The sequence below is a fragment of the Pteropus medius genome, unplaced genomic scaffold (assembly GCF_902729225.1).
Source record: "Pteropus medius unplaced genomic scaffold, Ma_sr-lr_union100, whole genome shotgun sequence".
Classification (NCBI taxonomy): domain Eukaryota; kingdom Metazoa; phylum Chordata; class Mammalia; order Chiroptera; family Pteropodidae; genus Pteropus; species Pteropus medius.
The window spans coordinates 9302635-9326787 of NW_024353908.1; the positions used below are offsets into that span (position 1 = coordinate 9302635).

The 24153-nt window shown below is 39.2% G+C and overlaps 1 pseudogene; it reads left to right on the top strand.

Moving 5' to 3' along the window:
- The first annotated feature begins 6012 nt into the window (after positions 1–6012).
- Positions 6013–24153, top strand: part of LOC120593780 (protein CNPPD1-like) — a 79908-nt pseudogene continuing 61767 nt past the window's right edge.

Below are 24153 nucleotides of genomic sequence, written 5' to 3' on the forward strand. Positions count from 1 at the left end.
AGTAACACCTCACCTTCGTCAATTCATTTATTCTTTCACTCATTCAACACATATGAATTTAGCACATTTATATAAATTTAACAAAATTAACAAAAATATTAAAAAGCGAGCAAAGAAGAGAGAGTGAGAAGCATTTGCCTTTAAGAAGTTCACTATTTGAGAAAACAGACAAATATTAAGGTGCCAATTACATAAGTGCTACCCTGGGAAGGTACCAGGGCCATGGCAGGAGATTTCATCTAATCAGGGTGGTCAGGCAAGGCTACCCTGAGGAGAACTGAAGGGTGAGTAGAGAAGGGTGGGACAGGCAAAGAAGAGAATACCCAAGGCAGAAGAAGGAAAGAACAACGTTTAACCCCTTCTATTCTGGAAGAAGCGGTGAACTCTCCTAGCTGGAAGAGGACAAGGAGCCTGGGTTTCAGAAAGTTGAGCTGGAAATAGGAGGTTTATGATGAGTTTGAAGGTGTGGCCAAGGGCCAGGCTTTATAACACTTTAAAATCCATGTTAGGGGGTGAGTTTCTCCCTTTAATCCCCAAACTGATGTATTTTGTTTTAAATTTTTTGTGTGTGTGGTGAGAACACAACATCAGATCTATCCTCTTAACAAAATTTTAAGTGTACCATACACTGTTGTTGACTCTAGACTGATAGTGTTTTACTTCATATCTCTAGAGCCTATCCATTTTGACTGAAGTTTTATGCCTATTGATTAATAACTCTCCATCTCTCCTTACCCCCAGGCCCTGCAACTACTATTCAATTCTTTAACTCTACAAATCTGACTATTTTAGATACCTCAAATAAGCAGAATCAGGTAGTATTTGTCTTTCTGCAGCTGGTTTATTTCACTTAGTATAATGTCCTCAACATTCATCCATGTTGCTGCATATTGCAGAATTTTTCTTTTTTAAGGCTAAATAGTATTCCATTGTATGTATATACTACATTTTCTTAATCCATTCATCTGTCAATGGCATTTTGGTTATTTCCAAAAATTAGCTGTTGTGAATAATGCTGCAATAAACATAAGAATACTAACGATGTCTCTTTGAGATCCTGATTGCAATTCTTTTGGTTGAATACCTAGATAGATGTGGGTTGTTGGATTATATGGTAGTTCTACATTTAATTTTTTGAGAAACCTCCATACTGTTTTCCATAGCTGCTGCATTATTTTGCATTCCCACCAACAGTGAGCAAGGGTTCCAATTTCTCTACATCCTTACCAACACTTGTTTTTTTTGATAAAAGCCACATTGACAGGTGTGAAGTCATGTCTCATTGCAGTTTTTATTTACATTTCCCTGATGATTTTTAATGTTTAATTTTTTTCATATACCTGTTGGCTATTTCTATGTATTTGTAGACATGTCTACTCAACTCATTAGTCCATTTAATCAGGTTATTAATTTTTCTGCTATTGAGTTGTAGATTTCTTTATATATCTTGGAAATTAACCTCTTATCAGATATACGGTTTGCAAATATTTTTTTTCCTTTCCATAGGATATATTTTCACTCTGTTGATTGTTTCCTTTCTTTAAAATTTATAAATGTTTATTTTCTCAGTTTATCAATTGAGAATGGTGTACAGCCTGAGCCCGCCTCCAACACCTTTTGCCCTTGTCTTTCTACTCTTTTCCAACCCTAGCAGAGCAGACTAGCATAGCTTAGCTCATTCACACCATGTTTGTTATTTATAGCTGACAGAAGGAATGGAGCAGTGGGCCAGGATGAATTGGACTGAACCAGTTTCACACCTTTGCTGTGAATGCCCTGCAGGTGACATTATCATCACTCTGCTCTCAGTACTTTGGGCCACACACTCTGGTCCAAAGAAGGTTGTAATAAATATCTGTTGGATGAATGGCCTAGCCCAGGTTCCTTACCCATAGCACAGTGTAAGGCACATGCCACATTTCCCGCACCCCATACACACATACATGCTTGTGCATGTGCACACACACACACCACACAAAAGGTATGTCAAAGGAAAGATGATATGAGCAGGTGGCTCCCATCACCAGCTACTACAATCTAAAACAGAGAGTCTATTAAATATTATCCAACAATTCCTGAATAATTCAGGTGGTTTTGTGAGTAGATAGAGAAAGGAAAGTGTCCTCATTTACCTCTATCTCATAGTTTTTGATACAGTCTCAAATTCATCCTGTTAATCACTGTTCTTCTAGGTGCCATATCATACATTTTTTATAGTTTATACTTTTATTGTTCTAGCAACTCAAAAACTGCCTTTTAATAAATGCACCTTTGTACTTTAAGTTCCCCCAGCTTGGAGACTTGGAGATAAGCCTTTGTTGTAGCTTGAACTATGATCTCCTATGCTTTTGTATTGATCTGTGAATGAGGAAGCTACAAACCTTGAAAAGCTTCTCTATGGGTTCATAGACTAGACACAGTTGTGGCCCACAGCAGATAATGTATCTTTATAACATGGCTGCAGTTGCCGCGGTTTCTCAATTTGCTCCAGTGCATCCATTATCATCTGTTCTCTGCTCTTCTCTGTGTCTTGAGACCAGCCTCTTAGGAGTGCCCAATCTGGGTTCTGCTGGGTTCAGATCAGGGGTAAAAAAGTAAGGCTACGTAATCGTCTCCCCACCCCCCCACACACATTCTCTGCCTGGCCAAGGTCCTATCAGTCTCAAGCTCTCTCTAGGCTCTGAAATCATGTTCCCTTTGGCCTTCTGTAACGGTGGTAACAACTGTCCTCTGCATTAGTCCTTGGGTCCTTCATCATGCCCTGTTGGGTCCTTAATCCTGACTACTCCTCTCCACAAAGTGATTAAACTCGATTCAACTCTCCTTGCCTAAACTCTTGAATATGCCATCTGTTTATGGTCATGATTCTGACCCACAGTTTGCCTATATTAATTTTCTCTTTTTCCCCACATATTATTCAAATAACTGTGGAAAAATACGAAAATACAAAAAGGAAAATCATACCTAATCTTACCCTTAGACCTGATGATTACTACATTTTGGGACATACACTCCCATATTTTATTCTTTGCATGTAAAAAAATATATATATGTATATATATAATTTTTAAAACAAAAGTTCTCAAAAGTAAAAAAAAAAGTGTAAAAATAGTCTACCTTTCCTGTTTAAAAAGGTAATAGGAAGCTAATGTTTTCAGATTCAACTTTGACCATATAAAAATTAACTTTATGCTTGTAGAACATTATTATTAGGCTTATTATAACTTCATCTTTTTCAAAACAATTACAAAAGAATTATTTTCAGAGCTCCCTCATAAAGAAGTGACTTAACCTTCAAATTTTACACAGGCCAGGAAAAATAAATGTGGGGAGTATTTTTTGACTTGACTGGTTTCAGTGAATTTCTTCTACTATCATAGTAGAGGATAAAAGAGACTTGAGATGGAACATTTTCTAATTTCTATTTCTATCTGGAGGTGTTATATTTAGCTCTAAATGAAAATATAACATTTTCCCTAGGTATTTCACTTTGAAAGAATAAAAAACTTGCCACATGATGATGAGTATTTTAAAAAACACAAAAGTTACGTATCGCATACTGAATGGAATGCTGATTCAGCAATGTCTGTTAACAAGGCAAAAGGATTTGGGACTCTGTCTCCTGCCAAGAATTATCTTAAGCAGGACCCCAAAGAATGACTGAAACCACTCACAGACGTTCTCACCAATCAGTAGTTCCACACATGCAATGAATATGAAGGCCACTTCAGAACCTGATACGAACTGAATGCTGGGTCCCCCCAAAATTTATCCTAAATGTGAAGGTATTCGGGGTGCTTCGGAAGGTAATTAATTCTTGGGGTTAAAGCACTGATGAATGGGATTAGCACCCTTATAAAAAGGACTTTAGATATCTCTCTCATTCGCCGTCATGTGAGGATACAATGAGAAGTTGGCAGTCTGCAACCTGAAAGAGAGTCCTTACCAGAACCCGCCCACGTGGCACCCTGATCTCAGACTTCCAGCCTCCAGAACTGTGAGAAACAAATATTTGTCGTTTAATCCACCCAGCTTATGGTGGTTTGCTATAGCAGCCCCAGTGACCAAAACAGTGTCCTTTAAAATGAATATGATCATATTTATAGGTCCAAGTTATTCAGAGTGATCTAAGATAACAAAGTGTTTATCCACCAAAAAAGAACTAGAAAACATTTACTCCTGCAAACCTTTTGGAGCATTCATACTCCCATTCAATCATTTCTGTGATCTGGTGTCTTCATTTTCTCCTTTCAGATGATAATTCATTCCTCCTTCACAGTTTCTAATACTGCTTAGGTATTAGAAAGACATGAAGAATGTAGATTTTTCCCTCTTGCTAATAGACAGTCTCTAGCCCCATTAGTCAAGTTTTCTAAACTATTAATTTTAAAGTAATTCCTAAGAGATTCCCTCTAACCAGCATCATCTCTCTGACTCATCCACCACTAGCCTCATGGCTCCAGAAGAGTCTTGGCCTGGGAGTAAATTCTACTTCTTGAGCTGGGCCTTGCCCAGTTGCAAAGAGAACTGCTAGGTCAGCCAGACGTCTGACCCTTTCACTTTATACAGTCCTTGTAAATGTCTGGAGACGTGTTCTACACATTTTTCCAGTTCCAAGAACTTGATGAATATTAGAGCTTTTGAAGGCATACGTAAAGAGATGAAAAGACACTGAAGCAGTCAGCAATGATTGAAATGCAGTGTGTACTCCAGTTTAAAAATGTCTGGTGGTGTCTACGTGAGTGTACACAAAAATTACTCTGTTCACTTGGCCTCGGTTCAACCTCCTTTACTTCCAGGACTGTGCTATCAGAAACCCATGTTCTCAATACATCCCAGTAGACAGCCTTGGGCACTGTGTTGACATCATGGTATGCTTCTTATTATTTACTAGCATCAAAACGTATTCCACACACACTGTATCCAGCCACCCCTCAGTTCAGCATACCTAAGATACTAGGCATTCTTAGTTGAAGGAGAATAAATTTTACACTTTAAGCAAAATCTGGGGGCCACCTGGGAAGTACCTGGGAAGACCAGTGTACCCTTTCCTGCTCATTGAGAATCATAGGTCCAGGGCAGCTTCACTAGCTTCATTCTAAAGAACAGGCCCAAAGGTTTACTTATTAGAAATGTAAAACCTTGGGAGCTTTCTTCAAGGAGCATAATGTTAGAAATCATACTTGAACCCAAGCTTAGGAGAGCCAGGCTCTAGCCACACTGTCTTTGTTTTGTTGTTTTGGTTCCTGAACCACACCAAGTACATTCATACCTGGGGCTTTGCCTAAACTTGGATACTTGTTCCTAGATTTTGATAAAGCTAGCTCCCTTTTACCATCTGCTTCTCAGCTTAAACATGATCTTCTCCGAGAGCCCTTTCCTAACCACCTATCCGAAGTAGCTCACCCAGTTCCAGTTCTTCTCTGTCATGTTACCCCATTTTGTGTACTTGCAGGTGCTTGGCATCTGAAATGACCATATTTATGTAATTATTGTCACAGTGGGCTTCAGGGCGGGCGACATATGCAGCCTCTGAGGGGCTAGTACTTAGAAGGGCCCTCCATGTGGTTTAATGCTCTGCTGTTGCCATCTAACGTTCTGAATTATAATGTTTCACCAAAGAGACTTGGATTTTCATTTTGCACCACAAGTTACGTACCACTCCTGTTATTTGTTGTCACTTTGCTATTAAAGGATAAGCCCCAGGAAAGCAGAGATTTTGTCCCTTTGGTTCAATATTGTGTTGTCAGCACTTAGAATACCACGGGGAATATTGTAGGTGCTCAAAAAATATTTGATAAGTTAAACATAGGACCATTATATGACCCAGCAATTTCACTCCTAGGTATATTCCCTAAAGAATTGAAAACACAACACACAAAGGAATGGGCCACATTGACTAAAGCCATGGCCTACGGTGGGGTAGGCGGGCAGGCAGGTAGACTGGCGGGGCAGGGATGGCTCCATAGCCCCCTCCTCTTCCACCTTCGCAGGACAGTGGCGGGCAGTGTGATGGACCTAGCCAGGCTCCTGCTGAGCAAAAAAGGCACCTTCTCCCTCACCAGCTTTCCGGGACTTCTTGTTGCTCCCCTGACACCAGAAGCTGCATGCCTAGATCCAGAGAAGACTTTGCTATGGCTGGGACTGGGAAGCTGACTGTATGGAGGAGCTCTCCAGGCCCATGGCAGACGCTGCTTTGTAACTGCTCCAGAAGGCAACTCCAAGCCCTATTAGCACACTTCAGAAGAAATCTGTAGCACAAGTGTCCCTGGAGGCATGCATCTCCCCCTGTCCTATGATGCTAGCTCTGTGTATAGCAAGAGGCTCTGGTACCCCACCCAGACTACCTACAGCATGTGTCCTCTTCTCACTTGTTTCTAATCTCTGTGATGGTGGCCAGTTCGTACCTCTATGATGAGGCAGGGAGGAGGAGGTCTTCAATGATGAGTGGGGAGCTGTAGGGGGTGTGGTCCACTCTACTCTCAATGCCCTGGAGAGGGACTTCCTGGGTATCATGGATTGGCATCTCTACACTGACCTTTGAAAGATCTTTGAGGTGCTGAGCTGGCTAGAGAGCTATGTGGCTAAAAAGAATGGATGGAGATGGGGCTGGTACATCTAAGCAGACCTGCATGTACTGCTGGAGTCATCAGCCTGGAAGCTGGCCCTGGGCTCGCTCTGCTAGCAGCTGGTAAAGTTGTCCTACCTGTTAGCTATGGCATATATGAGTAGTGTGGCCCCGGCTGTGGCATCGGTGGCTGTAGTACACCAGCCCTTAGGGCTGCACTGCAGCACCCCATGTGGCCCCCTGGACCTTGGACTGACTTTCAGGTACTTCGTGGAACCCTGCATACCTTCTCCCATGCCACACTGCCTGCCTTCTCCTGCCAATGTTTCCAGCTGCCTGGAATGTGATGTAATATTGCCTTTACTCTGGGGCAGTCTTCTGGCATCACTGACATCCAACCTTTGCCTCCCCTAGATCCTCCTGCCCCTTTCACTCTTCTCTATAACTGTGCCCTTTGCCAGAAGCTCCAGAAAGACACCCCCACAACCTGCTGCACCTGCCACCTCCCCCACCATACCATCTGCACTGGGCCCCCCAGCTTCTTGTACCATCCCCATGGCTTGCCTCCGCACTGGCCCTGGAGCCCGATGACCTGTCTACTCCCACAGCTCCAACAGTGTTTCCTTTTCAGCATCATGGAGCTGGCCCACCTCAAGTCTTTCATTTTTCCCAGGGTAGGTGGGGCTCCAAGGAATGCATTAAGAGGACTTGGGAATCCTTCAGAAGCTGGAGGAGCAATGCTTGATTTGGATTTTCTCTACCTCTTTGGGTCTTTGTCTGATCCCCTGTTTCTCTGGGTAAGGAAACTTAAGGGGTTGTGGGGCGGAAGGACTGAAGGGCACTCGTTTTCCTGGATCTTAGGGGCTGGCTGCTCATCCAGAGCAGTGATGGTGCCAGGAAAAGCTTCAACTTGGTAACCAGAGGCATGTCACAGATGGACAGAGGAGAAGCCTGTGTCTATTCATCTCTCCTGGGCTCTTCTAGACTTTTGCTTATGAGTTCCCTGGGATGGAAAGATAAAGGTGGGAGATAGGAGAAGTGGGGGGAAGGAGGGGAGGAAATGTTGACCCTGAAGCAGGAGAGCCAGGGATTGATGCGGCCAAAGAAGGAGCTGAGGGAAGGCGGGGTAAGGTGGGAAGCCCTCTCCACACCCATTCCTTGCATATAATCTAAAGGAGCCAGGGACGACAGGGGCCTTCAACCTTGCCCTTTTGTCTTCCAGCCTTCTCTTAGAACCCTGCTCCTGGTCTTCCCTCTCTTCTGGTTTCTCTTCTGGATATTCCCTTCACAGGCCTCTCTGTATCTGGTTCTTTATGCTTTTTTAGAACTGAAGTTTCAATAAACAGATTCAGTTGCAAAAGAAAGGAGAGAAAAAGGGACTGGGGGAGAGAAAGAAAAAGAAAACAGAATGCAACAAATACTTGTATGCAAATATTATAACAGCATTATTCACAACAACAAAAGGTGGAAACAACTCAAATGTTTATCAACTGATGAATGGATAAACAAAATGTGCTATATTCAGATAACAGTATTATTCAGCAATGAAAAGGAATGGAGTACTGATGAAAATACAACATTGATGAATATTTTCCTTAGCAAAATATGCTAAGTAAAAAAATAAGCCAGACACAAAAGGTCATGTATGTTGTATGATTCCATTTATGTGAAATATCCAGAGTAGGTAAATCTATAGAGATAGGAAACAGATTAGTGGTTTCCAGAGGGGATGGGTTAGGAGAGGATGGCAAGAAGCCGCTTAATGGATATGGGGCTTTATTTTGGGGTGATGAAAATGGTTGGAACTGGATAGAGATAGTGGTTGCACAACGTTATGAATATACTAAATGATGCTGAATTATTCATTTAAGAGCTAATGTTAGGTTTTAAAATGATTAATTTTATGTTATGTGAATTTTACCTCGATTTTTTAAAAATAAATATTTATCGAATGAATACCTACTTCTAGAACTTTTTCAGACCTCTTTCCACAACTAAGTTCAGAGTATTCTTAACCCAGCCTAGAGCTTCCACAACTTCAGTCCAAAGTTTTGAGTCTGCGTGAAGATGAGAACACATTCACACTATTATTTGGAAAAAATTTCAAATATTTGCTTCTATCTAGATGACACAGGACATCATTATCATCATAATGCCAATCCTATAACTAATATTTTGGTTGTTTTTATTTGTTGGTCTTATGCTATTTTATAATAAAATTTGAGATTATTTTAGATGCATATGCAAGTTTAAAAAATTACACAAAGACCCTGTGTTCCCTTCACCAAGTTACCCCAATGGCAACATTTTGAAAAACTACAAAGTAATATCACAATCAGGCAACTGACATTGATACAGTCCATTTATCTGATACACAGCGGTTTCATGTACTCATTTGTGTGTGTGTGTCTTGTTTCTTTATTGAAGTATAACAATAGTCCCTTTTAGTATTGTAATCTGTTGACTCTGAATTCCAGAGAGATTGTGGTAGCACCAGAGTAACCACAAGTAAATGGCCCCAAGTACAAGTTAAAAGAAAGAAACATTTCTAAAGCAATGACAGGGGCTTAGCAGTCTGGAACTTGTTAGCTCAGCCATGCCTTTTACATTAACTTGACCCTTTCAGCACTGTGATTCTTAGATTGGCTGCCGCATATTTTATTTAATTCAACTAACTGAGAGGTGTGCTACAGTAAAACTTTCTTTTGTCATTTGAAAAAATGGGAATATAAATTTGTCAAACATTGACTGGTAGCATAAAAAAAGGTATCAGTTAGATTGTTTTTACTTGGGAAGAATGCCTGCTAGTTCAGCCTCCTAATAAATTTAACTTAGAACAGACTTGAGGTCATTTTCTAGTGTTTACTGTAGGGTCCATCCTGTATGTCAAATGAATTTAATTTGAAGGTTTTAGTGACTGTTCCTTTCTAAATTGAGTTAGTTGAATGATTAGACAGATCTTCCCTACTCAGCATACATCCCACCATTTTCTAATAGCATGCAGATTTTAGTCTTAGGCTAGTTGTTTTGGTAGTGCTATCTACAAACCCTCGGTATGCCACCCCCCACTCTACATACACACACACTCATGGCTCACAGAATGGGCACATGACTCAATCAACACATTCCATTCTTCTGGGCACAGCGATTGTTTCTGAAAATATGTGTATCTAAAACTGTAAAAGAGATAAAATCTCTGATCTTTTGCTAAAATGATTAGGACAAAGAATCTCTTTCCTTGGACTTAAATGTGTTAATATATATACAATGGAGCACCAGCGAATAACAGCAGTGACAGCATGTTGTAAATAAAGCCGACATGGAAGAAAGACGACCTGATAACCATACCTGAGCATTGTTAAAAAAGAAACAATAGGCCCCAAAACAGTCACTTGTGCTAAGCCCATGTCACCAAACCAAGACTTAATATCTAACCTAATTGGAGCTTGAGCCTCTCCCAGTAATATAGACTTTAACCAGTCAATCTAGAATTACCTGGTCAGCACTGGTGACGTAAACTGCCTGATGGACCACTGTCATCTCCCAGAAGAAGGTGACCTTGCTGAAACAATCCACTCTTTATTAGAAACTTCCTTTTTACACCCCTTTCCATCTATAAACGCCTTCTATTTTGTACAGCTCTTTGGAGCTCTTTTCTCTTTGCTAGATGGGATGCTGCCTAATTCATGGATTGTTGAATAAAGCCAATTAGATCTTTAAATTTACCCAGTTGAATTTTGTTTTTTAACAGCAACTAGAACCAGCCATACCTGAAGCTCTGAATTTCTGTTACATGAACCAATAAGATAATAAATTACTTTTTTGAGTGTGCATCAATGAACATGAATTTTTAAATTTTTATTTTTGTCACTTGCAACTCAGTGAGAAGAATCAGTAGCAAATAACATTTATTAGATTAAGCTGGGGGGCCATAAATCTTTAAGTTAATTTAGTATTTGTCTTCTTATCATTCAACAATTCCCTTATCTTCTCATCTGTCTGCGTTACTGCCAGCAACAATTTGCCTGACCCAGGGCTTTGGTACTCAAGAAGTACTCAAGTAGAGTCAATGAATGGCACTGTGAGTACATTAATGCTTCTGATCTGATACTGTCATCTTTTAAATAGGTTATGCATGTGTAATGCAGCAGCTGACCATCTGTACTGCTTATTTAAGTTCTGTAATGAAATGGCCAAGGCCTTCATTGTTTATTTATGTGATGCAGGCAGCTTCTCTCTAAATCCTAATCCAATCTTCAGTAACTTTTTTGTAAGGTAGAAGCTCTAATGACTGCAAAAGAAATGTTTGCTGCTTCAGATGGTGCTATTAAAAGAAAATTGTTCCCAAAGAAATTCTTATCTCCTGATGGGGGGAGCTAAATCACTATAAATTATGGAAAAGGAAATTGCAAATGTGTCTTGCTTTCTCTTTATTGGAGGCATTGTTTTATCACAACTGTCAAGTCGAGCATATACCTATTTCGAAAAGCTCTTTACAGCTTTGAATTAAGCACAAATGGAAAAATAAGAGGCTACATAATTAAAGGAGCTAAGGGAGCTCTGCTTTGCAAGGCAAAGACAGGGTTTTCCCATTGCTTTTTTATTCACAAGCGGCACCAGCAAAGGGGCGGGGCAGGGCAAAGACTGTGGAAAAGGAGAGAAAAGCAACCGCAAAATACAGTCAAGAGTAATAACCAAGTAGACCACCAGAGACCTGGCAGAAGAGTAATAAGAATCTTGAAAAGAAAACCTGAGACCTTTAGAATCCCATTTCGCTGGGGAAGAGAAAAAGAGAAACGGACAGGGGAGGGGTGAGATCTCGGGTTCTAATTTGTTTCAACTGAATAAGCACAATCATCAGCCATCAATGTTGATGTAAACTTCGATATTATAAAAATTGCATAAAGGTGGCTGTTTCTCTTTTCTCTCCATCACAGGTGCTTTCCACTGACTGGAGCCTTGTGTAGTCTCTGCTCATGTTAATCACCTAGTGGATGTGTCCAGCGAGGCCAGCAGAGGGAGTGCAAGACTAACGGGTGGGTTCCAAGCTTTGCCAAAGCAACCAACTTCCTTATTCAGGACCTCTAAATCTAGTTTGTGAAGAATAAGCTCTATCTCCATGCCTCCACCCCTCCCCATCTCCCTTTATCTCCCTCTTTTCCCTAGCCTGCCCCTAAGACAGCCGTGCTCCCCAAACCCAAAGAGTCTGATTGGTCATTTGGGGACCTTTTACCAAAGAGTGGACAGGTTGACATTCTGTTTGTAGATCCCATGATGAATGGGAAAGATAGACCCCAATGTGGCTCGAACATTAAAAATTGTATTGAATGAGATAGGACAAAAAAATGGCATAGATGATAGAGATTCTGTTCATCCCTCTGGCAACTAAAAGTTGTGACAGAAACAAGGAGCAAATACCAAGGAAAAATCACCTGGAATCTAGACGATCAAGCCATACTACTAGGAAGAAATCTAAGAAATCATCTGCAACGGCAGACGGTAGGACGGGGCGAGGACTCGAGGCTGCCCAGTCCCAAGTAGCTGACTAGGACAGAGGCTGCGGCAGTGGTGGTGGCAGACGCCTCTTAAAGGGGCCAGGTCTGCGAGCAGACTTTCGTGGTGACGGACTTAATCTCTCTGAGCACCAGTGCCGGTTTGGCTGTGCAGGAACTTACAGGGGAACACTGAGTTGTCGGAGTGAGGGTCCAGGCAAGACTCGCTCTGTACAGAAGTGTTGGTAGTATTCACTGTTCCTCAGTTGAGCCCTCCCACCTCCCAGTGCATGGACTCAGCACCACCATAGCTGAGACATCATCAAACTGGATTCCCTGAAACTCCAGCTCTCCCAACTCGCAGCCCCACTCAAACCACATTCAGGTGTATCCTTGGAGAGTCAAGTGCTCCTTGCTGAGCAGCACCTAGACTCACACTGGTGGCAGCTGACCTCAGTCTCTGGCGTGGCCTTTTAAGGCAACTATAAGCACAGCATCTGTGGATTGCTTGCTGAATCTTAACAGGTGGCCTTGTGGCGGAGCACAGGCTGGGGCTCAACTTGGCCGGCAGCTGAATCTCTCTCAGGACGGTGCCACTGGACACCTACTACACAAATCCACACTAACAAGACCGGAAGACTTAGGAGCTTTGCTTAGTCCATAGAAACAGACATATAAAGGCAGCCAAAATGAAAAGACAAAGAAGCAGAAACCATATGAGAGAAGAGAACAGAGATCCAGAAATAATGGAGTCAAGCAATCTAACAGATGCAGAGTTCAAAACACTGGTTATAAAGATGCTTAATGAACTTATGAGAAGTGTAGATGAATTCAGTGAGAACTTCAACAAAGAATAAAAAACACAAAAATGGAAATGAAAATTATAAAAGGGAACCAGCCTGAAATGAAGAACATATTATCTGAGATGAGAAGTATATTAAATGGGGTAAACAAAGTGAATAAAGAAGAGGATCAAAGGACCTATATAAAGGATGGGAAAGCCAAAGACACTCAATCAAAATGGCAAGAAAAAAGAAGCCAAGACTATAATAATAATTTAAGGAGCCTATGGGACACTATTAGAGGTAAAAATATCCATCTCATCGAAGTACTGGAAGGAAAACAAGATGTTGAACAGCTATTTGAAGAAATAATGATAGAAAATTTCCCTAACCTGGTGAAGGAAATAGACATAAAACCCTAGAAATCTCAGAGAGTCCCCAAAGCCAAGAACTCAGAAAGGCCCACACCAAGACACATTGTAATTAAAATGCCAAAGGTTAAATACAAAGAGAGAATCTTAAAAGCAGCAAGAGAAAAGCAGTTACCTACAAGGGAAATTATGCAGGACAGAAGGAGCTGGCACAAAATATTTGACATGATGAAAACCCAGGATCTACAACCAAGAATACTTTATCCAGCAAAGCTATCATTTAGAGTTGAAGGACAGATAAAGAGCTCCCCAGATAAAAATAAGCTAAAGGAATTTATCTTCACCAAGCGAGCATTACAAGAAATGATGTAGGGACTTCTTTAAAAAGAAAAAACATGTTTCAAAAAGGAATAAAGAATGGTAACAACTACATTCCTATCAACAAGTACCTCAAATGGAAAAGAGTTAATACTCCAACCAAAAGATAGAGTGACTGAATGGATGAGAAAACAAGGTCCCTACATATGCTGCCTACAAGACTCACTTCAGATTAAAAGACACACACAAATTAAAAGTAAGGGGATGGAAAAAGATATTGCCTTGATGGACCTAGAGAGTATTGTCCTGAATGAAATGAGTCAGATAGAAAAAGACAAATATCTCATGATTTCATGTACATATGGAATCTAAAGAACAAAATAAACAACAATAACAACAGAAGCAGAAATAAACTCATAGATACATAGAATATTTAGAGGGACACTAGTAGGAGGAGGTGGGGGGGGAGGCAAACGGATTCAGAGGTACAAATAGATAGTTGCAGAATGGACATGGAGATGTAGAGTGCAGCATAGGGAAGATGGTTAATAATGTTGGAATTAATATGTAAGGGGGAAAAGGGGTTCTAGATTTAGTGGAGTGATCACTTTGTGAGTTATGTGGATCTCTGATCAATATGCTATAAAACTGAAACTGATATATTATTGTATACTATGAAAAAAACTCATTGAATTGCACAATGTAAATACAAGCAACTAATTGTCTATTATATTTCAATAAGGACAAAGAAAAAGAAAAAATCATATTAAATGAAAGAATTTTGAAAGCCAAGTTAAAAGTCCAATGTTAAGTAAAAATAACAGGTTACAAAGCTGCATATATAGTAGCATCTCAAGCATATGAAGATTTTTATCATAAAATATAGAAATCTATCAAATTAAGAGAGTGGCTGACTTTGATGGGGGACTGAGTAAAAAATGGGAAGTAATTAAGAAGTACAAATTGGTAGTTAGAAAATAGTCGCAGAGGTGTAAAGTACAGCTTAGGGAATATAGTCAATAATATTGTTTTGTTTTTAATTTTTATATTTTTCTTTTTTTTAGTATAGTTGACATACAATATTATATTAGTTTCAGGTGTACAACACAGTGATTAGACATTCACATAACTTATAAAGTGATCACCCTAATAAATCCAGCACCCATCTGACACCATACATAGTTATTACAATACTTCTGGCTATATTCCCCATGCTATACTCTATATCCCATGTCTATTTTGTAACTATTAATTTATACCTCTTAATCCCCTCCTCCCTTACCCAACCCTCACCCACCAATCTGCCAACTATCAAAATGCTCTCTGTATCTATGTACTTGTTTCTGTTGTTTGTTTATTTATCCTGTTCTCTAGATTCCACATATGACATTTGTCTCCCTCTGACTTACTCCACTCAGCACGATACCCTCTAGGTTCATTCATGTTGTTGCTGATTTCATTCTTTTTTATGGCTGAGCAATATTCCAGTGTGTGTGTGTGTGTGTGTGTGTGTGTGTGTGACCTCTTCTTTATCTATTCATCCATATTGGACACCCAGGATGCCTCCATATCTTGGCTATTGTAAATAATGCTTCAATGAACATATGGATTCACATGTCCCTTTGAAGTAGTGTTTTGAGTTTCTTCAGATAAATACTCAGAAGTGGGATAACTGGGTCTTTCTTTGTCTCTTTTTATAGCCTTTGCTTTAAAGTCTGTTTTGTCTGATATAAGTACTAGTACCTCAGCTTTTTTGTTTGTTTTCATTTTCATAAAACAACTTTTTTCATCTCTTTACTTTCAGTCTGTGTGTGTCTTTCAATCTGAAGTGAGTCTCTTGTTTTCTTATCCATTCAGCCACCCTATCTTTTGATTGAAGCATTTAATCCATTTACACTTAAAGTAATTATTGCTAGATATGTAGTTACTATCATTTTATTATTCATATTTTTAATCCTTTTTCTTCTTCTTAAAGAAGTCCCTCTAACATTTCCTGTAACACTGGCTTAGTGATCATGAACTTCTTTAGCTTTTTCTTCTCTGGGAAGCTTTTCATCTGTCCTTTGATTCTGAATGATAGTTTTGCTGGATAGCGTAATCATGGTTGTGAGTCCTTACTTTTCATCACTTTGGATATTTCATGCCAATCTTGCTGGCCTGCAAGGTTTCTGTTGAGAAATCAGCTGACAGATTTATGGGAGTTCACTTGTAGGTAACTAACTGCTTTTACTCGCTGCCTCTAAGATTCTCTCTTTAGGGTTGGACCTGGTTAGTACTTGGATGGGAAACCACATAGGAATACCAGGTGCTGTAGGCCTTAAAAAAAATTTTTTTTAAAAAAAAGATTCTCTTTGTCTTTAATCTTTGGCATTTTAATTATGATGTGTCTTGCTGTGAGCCTGTTTGGGTTCATCTTCTTTGAGACTAGATGCGCTTCCTGGGGTTTTATTCTATTTCCTTCACCAGGTTAGGGAAGTTTTCAGTCATTATTTCTTCAAATAGGTTTTCAATTCCTTGCTCTCTCTTCTTCTTCTGGTATCTCTATGATGCAAATGTTGATACGCATGATGTTGTCCCAGAGGCCCCTTAAACTATCTTCATATTTTGGGGATTCTTTTTCTCATTGATGTTCTGGTTGGGTGTTTTCTGCTACCTTATCTTGTAAATCGCTAATTTGATCCTCTTCATCTTATCTACTGTTAATTCTTCCTAAGGTAGTCTTCATTTCGGTTATTGTAGTTTTCATTTCTGACTGGTTCTTTTTTATGTTTTCTATCTCCACTCTGTTTTCTATCTCTTTGTTAACATTCTCACTGAGTTCTTCTTCTCTTTCCCTAAGTTCATTGAGCTTCCTTATAACCAGTGTTTTGAACTCTGCATCTGGTAGATTACTTGTCTCCATTTTGTTTAGTTCTTTTTCTGGAGCTTTGTTATGTTCTTTCATTTGAGACATGTTTGTCTTCCCATTTTTGCTCCCTACGTGTGTTTGTTTCTATGTATTAGATAGGGCTTCTATCTCTCCTGGTCTTAATAGAGTGGCCTTATGTAGTAGGTGTTCTGTGGGGCCCGATGGCAGTCTTCCCTGGTCACCTGAGCTGGGTACTCCAGGTATGTCCCTTATGGGTTGTGTGTGCCCCCCTGTTAGACTTGAGCCTTGGTTGCTGTTTGCTCATCAATGAGAGGGATTGACCCTTGGGCTGATTGTTCGTGAGGACTGGCCATGACCAGCAGAGGAGGCGTTGCACAGGGACTGACTCTACAGAGCAGGATTCGCTTTAGCAGGGCTCTGGTGCCTTCCTAGTCTGCCTTTGGGGTGCATCGTCTCCAGATGTGATCCTGGGTGGTGCACTGGCACTGACTAAAGTCAGCCACCAGGTGTACAGGCTAGGGCTTCCTAGGAGGGGCCCTGCTCCAGGTCAAGTTCAGCCTCAGCCTGTGCCCTGCCTGGGGCCACCTGGCATGAGCCAACAAGCAATCTGCAGATGGCCACCACCCACACTGGGCTTGGAAGTGCCTCTACAGGCCAAGTTACAAACCAAGGCCAGCTGCAGCTAGTACCGGGCTTGGGGCTGCTCAGTAAGAGATATGGGGAATGCTGAGGCCAGATGCTTCTTGTTTAGGTTTTGTGAACCTTTGAGAGATTTTAGGAAAGTCTACAGCATAAGCCAAGATAGGCTGTTTGTATGGAAAACCCACTGGAAGGGGCTTGCGTGGGCCTGCACATTGAGGGGTGGGATCTCAGGGAATCACCAGGGCTGAACGACCAGTATTAGTTTCATTGATGGAGACTCAGATATAGCAGCCACCTGCATCTGCAAGCTGGACTTGGGAGGGCTCAACAAAGAAAAATGCCCTCTGCCAGCGCTTCTATTTGGGAGAAAGCTGCCTCTCCAGCTCTTGCCCTAAAGCCAGACATCTCAGTTCTTCCCTTTATGTCCCTGGTGCCTTTCGAGCTGCTGCTCCAGTGCTGGAGTCCAGAGCGAATGAGTCTATTAGTGAGTAAGTCTGCTCATAGGCCTCTTAAGAAGAAAGTCTGACTCCCTCAGCCTTCCATCTCACTCAGGCAAAATCTTTGCTGTTTTTCACAGCCAGAAATTGTAGACTTCTCTTCTCAGCACTGGAACCTTGGGCTGGGAAGCCCAGTGTGGGGCCTGGACCCTTCACCCCCCATCAGCCACTGAGATATTTCCCCTGATTCTCAACTGCCACACATGGTGTGAGACCCGCCCATTTTGCATCTCTACCCCTCCTACCAGTCTCGAGGTAGCCTCTTCTACGTGTCCCCAGTTGTAGGACTTCTGTTCAGCTAAACTTCAGGCGACTCTCAATGATGGCTATTCTGTAGTTTAGTTGTAATTTTGATGTGGTCATGAGAGGAAGCAAGCATAGCATTTACCTACTTTGCCATCTTGACCAGAAGCCTCGATAATATTGTAATAATTATACATGGCGTCAGGTTATTAATATTGTAATAACTATTCAAGGTGTAAGACTTATTGGGGATCACTTCCTAAATTATATAAATGTCTAGCCACTATTCTATACACCCAAAACTAACATAATATTGAATGTTAACTATAATTAAAAAAAATTTTTTTATTTTAAAAACTTTTTTAAAAGAGTGGTTGACTTCGAGGTGTGATGTTTGTGTATAAGGGAGTGGATTTGAGGAATTATTTATTTTCTTGCTTCATTACGTATTTCTAAATTTCAAATGCAAATCACAGGGGAAAATGAAAGACTATAAATGCTTGCAAATGTTTTATGTATTCATATGCAATACTCTCTGTTTCGTACTACCGTAGGAAATGTTTATGTAACTATACTAAGTAGCACCACAGAAAGAAAGAAAATGAGTTCTTATTGAGACCTATGTGCTAAAAATTATATTAGAAGCTGAGGGATAAAAAGATTAATTAGATACACTCTGTGACCTCAGAAAGCTTACAGTGACCTATATCATTTTATTTCTTTGTCACAATAATTCTATGAAGTAGATAGCACTGCTTAACAATAGGGAGACATTCTGAGAAATGCATTGTTAGACAATTTTGTCGCGCAGACAGCTTAGAGTTCATTTACATAAACTTAAATGGTATAGCCTGCTATTGTAATTCTATGTGTTGTACCTTTATACAATGAACAGCGCGGAAGGCTTATTTACGCTAACATCACAACATACACATGAATAATGAATTGCACTATGACAGCTATGATGTCACTAGGTGATAGGAATTTTTCAACTTCATTATAACCTTATGAGACCACTGTCGTATATATGGTTTCTCATTGACCAAAATGTCATTATGTGGTGCATGACTATAGTATTTTCAGTTTGACGGATAAATTCCTATAGTTAGGTGACCCAGGGCCACATAACTATTGCCTGGCTGACTGGAATAGTCCTGGCTTTTCACCTCCAAAGACTCTCCTCCTTCTCAAATTTGAGTCATCATAAGAGTTATAATTGTTGCCATCTCCTAGCTCATAACTATTACCTAAGTTATTTAATTAATGCTTTTCTTTATCTCAACCTATTTTTAACTTAAATTTATTTTAAAAAGAAGCTTTATACTAGTAATATAAATGCAAAACAATTATTTCCCATAAATAAAAGATAACCATTAAATAAGAACTCTCTTTGTTCTAAAAAGAAGAGTAACAAGTATGAGAAAGATGTTAAAGACATCTACTACCTCACTGAGGCTTTCGGCTTGATATAATCAGAATATCTGAGCGAGCACTGAAAGGGAGTAACTCTGTATGCAATTTAATACATACCTTAAATAATAGCAACCGCTGCTTTGAGAAATATGGTATTTGATGCAAAGCCAAGAAAAATAACCCAGCCAAAACAGAACAGAGAAACCTAGCAATTAGAAAGGCAAGGCTGAGGTCAAATACTGTATAAATCAAATTTCACTACCATGAGTCTCAAGATTATGGGAGTATTCTCTCTTTTTTTTTTTTTGGATATCAAGTAATTACTTTGAAATATTAGCATCAACTGGAACATGAAAGTAAAAACAATTTTTTAAAGAATAAAAATATATTTCTCGTTGTTGAGGAGATATTCAGTGAGAAGGCGGTGCACCGAGATAGAAAGAACATCGCTTTAGGAACTAAATAGATGTGAATTCAAATCCAGCTCGACAATTTAAGACATATATGCACTGAGTTTCTCTGAGCTTCCATGTCTTTATCTATAAGCCTGAGGAGAGGGCCAAGTGGTTTTCTATCATGCAATGGTCATTTGTTAAAGGATAATTTTCCCAAAAAGGTAAAATCATGACTCTCATATAGATAAAAATTAATACCTGGTAAATATTTTGTTTAACTTAATATAAGTGAAAATTAGTAAAATGTTACAACTCATTCAAAGGAGAAGTCAAAGAACAGAGACATAGATAAACAGGAATGCTGAAATAAATTTACAAATGAACAAAAAACTTTCTTCTTCCACAATAGGAGAGGGAAATCAGTTGACTACCTACAGAACAGAATTTCTGTGCATGTCCATAAACAAGAAGGCCCCTCACAATTCTAAAATTATAGGATTCTATCATCCAGCAGATTATTAAAAAAGAATGTTTATGTCTATTTTACTAAAGCTAAGTTTAAAAAGGTTAGGAATAAATTGAAAATCAATCTGAAATAAAAATAAGTAATTTCTGAAATTAAAATGTAAGTTATGAAAAAATAGTCAATAATAGAAAAATAAAATTAAAACAATTTTCAGTAAATTTTGAATTCTATAATCCCAGGCTTTTCCTTATTTAAGAAGTACTGACAAAGAATGACACTACCAAAGATGAAAGATGACAAAAGCTCTAACTCAATGTCCTGATCAATACAGAAATTTATGGTAAAGCGATTTCCAAGACTTTCTTCAAAGTAATGTACATAATGATTTTTAACTCAGAGTGTCATTTTATAGAGTAAACAAGGTATCATTTTCTAAGCAATTAAGGTAGTGTTTGGAAGTTCATTTTTAAAATTTTATTAATTCCTTAATTGTGCACTCAGATTTCCAGTGAAGCTCTCTGTAAGTCTCTTAACATTTTAGCGCTGCCTCCAAATTGACTAGTTCTTATTCTCAGTGTAGGGGCAGTCCTGAGGCAGACCAACAACTCAATGATTCTCTCTTAGCCATTGGGACCACTCACGCCCTCCAATAAATTTAGCAAACAAAGCAAAGGACTCCAAATGACATTTCCTTCTATTCACAAAAACTTCAACTTTTATGTTCAGTAATTAATGGCACTGTTTAACCAGGAATGACATTAAAAATGGGGCAGTTGTTATTTACCATAGCCATGTAATAAAGTGTCAGAGGTTATCACAACAGGATATCTGTGTTTAAAGGGAAAGAGATAAAGAGACAAAGTCAAGCTAGTTATGCCTGTTTTGTTTTCCAGCTGGAGGGAAGTCTGCTAAAATAGACTTCTAAATATCTAAAGCAGCAATCTCAGCACAAATGGTAATTTTAATGTTCTAGTCCTTCTTTCCTTCAGATTGTGAGTGACAGAAGTGAACATTGGAATATAACAATTCTGAGTACCTGCGATGTGCTATATTTTACTGATACCTTCTCATGATCTATATGTAGCATGTGTTTTCTTTCCTGTCTTATGTAAGGAGGGTAGCTAGGTTCCAGAAGCAGTCTGCAAACAGGGATGGTGAGCCTGTGTTGATTGTTGTTTAAGGAACATGGGCCTCATTGAGGCTTCACTTTACCATCTCCTCTGTCTCATCTCATGACCTTGCTTTCTCACAGATTTATTCCTCTATCATTTTCTCATCATGATTCTAACACTGTGATTTCAATCTTCATCTTTATATTTACTCAAAAAAGGCATGGCTTTGGAGAACCACTCATCCCTCTCCCTGGGCTTATAGATGAAAGACACTATGCTATGTAGTTGTGGCCAAGTGGTTAAGGCAATGGACTAGATGAAAGACACTGGAGCTTAGAGAAGTTTAGTTTACATATGTAATAAAAAGTCTATTGAATTTGAACCCACATCTACTCAGTTTCTAAGCCAGTGTTCATTCTTTCTCAGGCATTTCCTCCTCATTGAAAAATAAATTTGTATTCCTTTTTAAATCGTTTTTATATGTTCATTGTAAAAATACTTCAAACTATGCAGAAAAATACAAAATAAGAAAGTAAAAATTACTCAAATTCTCATCATATAGTGGTCAATACTTAAAGATATTGTTTTCCAGTTTTTCTAATGCAACTGACAAAATTGGAATCATCCAGTAATTGGAATCATCAACATGATGTTAACACCATTTTCTTATTAACTATTTTAAGAACATAGTTGCTAATCATTGCAAGTAATTCCTTCATATTAATATACCAGTTTATTTAAACCTCGCAAGTAACATTTTAATCCCATTTTGGTTATCAAAATCTTTCACCTTAGATGTTTATACCATAAGTGGAATTATTATATGAACAAGTTATGGAATTCAGAAATTAAGAACATAGGATTTTATTTTCAGCAGTTGTAAGTGCAATGGATAAACAGCAGGGACTCCCTATATAGAGAAGATCACTACAAAAAAGTTATATGTAATAAAGACATTAACATGTCTGAGTCCATTATAATACAGATTTCTTGCCATAAAAGAAAATTTTTTCCACTTAAGCAGCATTTACACAGTACTAACACATCCAGATAAAGAATGAAAAATTATCTCATCTAGAGGTGACAGTCTTTTAGAAGTGCTAAATCATTTGTGCAAGCTTCAGTAATACCTGGGGTCAAAAAGTACTTCATCTTTAAAGTAAAAGCAAAAAGGCAGTATGACAACAGTACAACCTAAAAATGATATGTAATGGGGGATGTTTTAAACATTTTTATATGAAGCTTAAAAAGTCACTGATAAATGTAACAGAAGCCAGTATGTTATAGCCATATTATATCCACAATGTTCACTGATATTTTCTCACCCTCCTCCCTGTTGATTCTCTTGAAAGTGGACTTGAACACTCCTGCTGATTTAGATCTACCCAGGATTTTTAGCAGCCATGGTTGTCAATTTGTACAAAGGCGTTTATGCCTGTAGCACATATTAGGTAAAGAATAACTAATTGTAGCAGAAAAGGACTGGGACAAAAGAACATCAGCACAGTCTCAAGAAAAGTAAGTTCAGTAACATCTGAATCTCTTATTGTGGCCAGCAAAACTTCTAGATGTAAAAATCACATTTCTACATAACCGATTTACTATACAAGAGCACTTAAGAGCCACTTAAAGCTGTATATGAATTAGAATATAACCCACATCTTCATCCAATACCCAGGTAGTCTCTTGAAGCCAAAACATTGAGCTCTCACCATACACCTTCTTTAATAAAACCTGCATTCACCAGATTGGCTTCTGGGGCAAACAGAATTTCTCTAGAATTCCTGCTTTTGTTATACATTGCCCTCCTCTGGCTTATTTTCCTGAAATATTTTTTCTGGACTTAAGCTTTGCCTGAAACCCAAATGCCCTCCCACCCTCCATCCCATGATCATCTACCATTATTGTCAAGGAACAACTTCAGCTTTTGCTGTGTGTGTGAGGGAGAGGAGAGAAGAGAAGGAAAAAAAAGAAGCATCAGGAGAAAAGCCTCCAACACAGCTCTGAGAGAATGTTTAGGTAAAATAAGAATTTATCCCACATCTTTACAGCTGGATTTTATAGAACTAGGCAGACATGGTTACACTGCTTTCTTGTCCCAGATTAAATTATAACCAGCAAAGAACCAGTAAAATTGCAATTGATTTTGGCAAGGTTGCCTCTGTTTCGTAATTCAGAATTCAGCAGCAGGGAGAGGGGGAGGGTGAAGTGGATAAAGGGGATCAAATATATGGTAGCTGAAGAAAACTGGACTTTGGGTGGTAAAAACACAATAGAATATACAGACATCAAATTATAATGTACACCTGAAAATTATATAATTGTATTAACTAATGTTACCCCACTCAACTTAATTTTTAAAAAGTTAAAAAGAAAAAAAGAATTCAGCAGCAATGTCACTTCTTTGGAGAGCTGCCTCCCTAACTTCTCAGTGTAATGTAGAATCTGAGTTACTCTAACTCCTCCCCTCATTTTCCTACTTTGCACAGATTTCTTGGCTATTTGGCATTTTTTGCAAGTGGGTATGTCTGTGTAAGTGGGTGTGTGCTTCCTTTCTGGCTTTCTGTTTGCCTGCATTATGATGACAGCTTCAAGAGAGCATGGTTCTTATTAGTCTCATGGCAGCAGGTGTTGCTAGTGGCTTACTCAAAGATGCATTTAATTGTGCTCTTCTTCCCAGTTTTGTTTCCAGAAGCAAGTAGCCCACCAAAGAAAACAAACTAACCACAAAAAAATGCTGCATTTCTTAGCTTCCATACTGCTAGGCAGCCAAGAGACAGGTAAGAACATATAAGCAGGAATGATTGGGTAAACTTTTCAAAAAAGCATGATCATAGGATGAGGAATCCTCTGGAACACATATTTTCCCTTTTTCATACCCTCTTTCCTGCCTGGAATGCAGATACTTCTGGAGTGGGAGCAGCAAGCTTAGGACCATAAGGAGAAGGTAGAAGTAGACAGGGTCCCTGATGGCCCCTTGGAAAC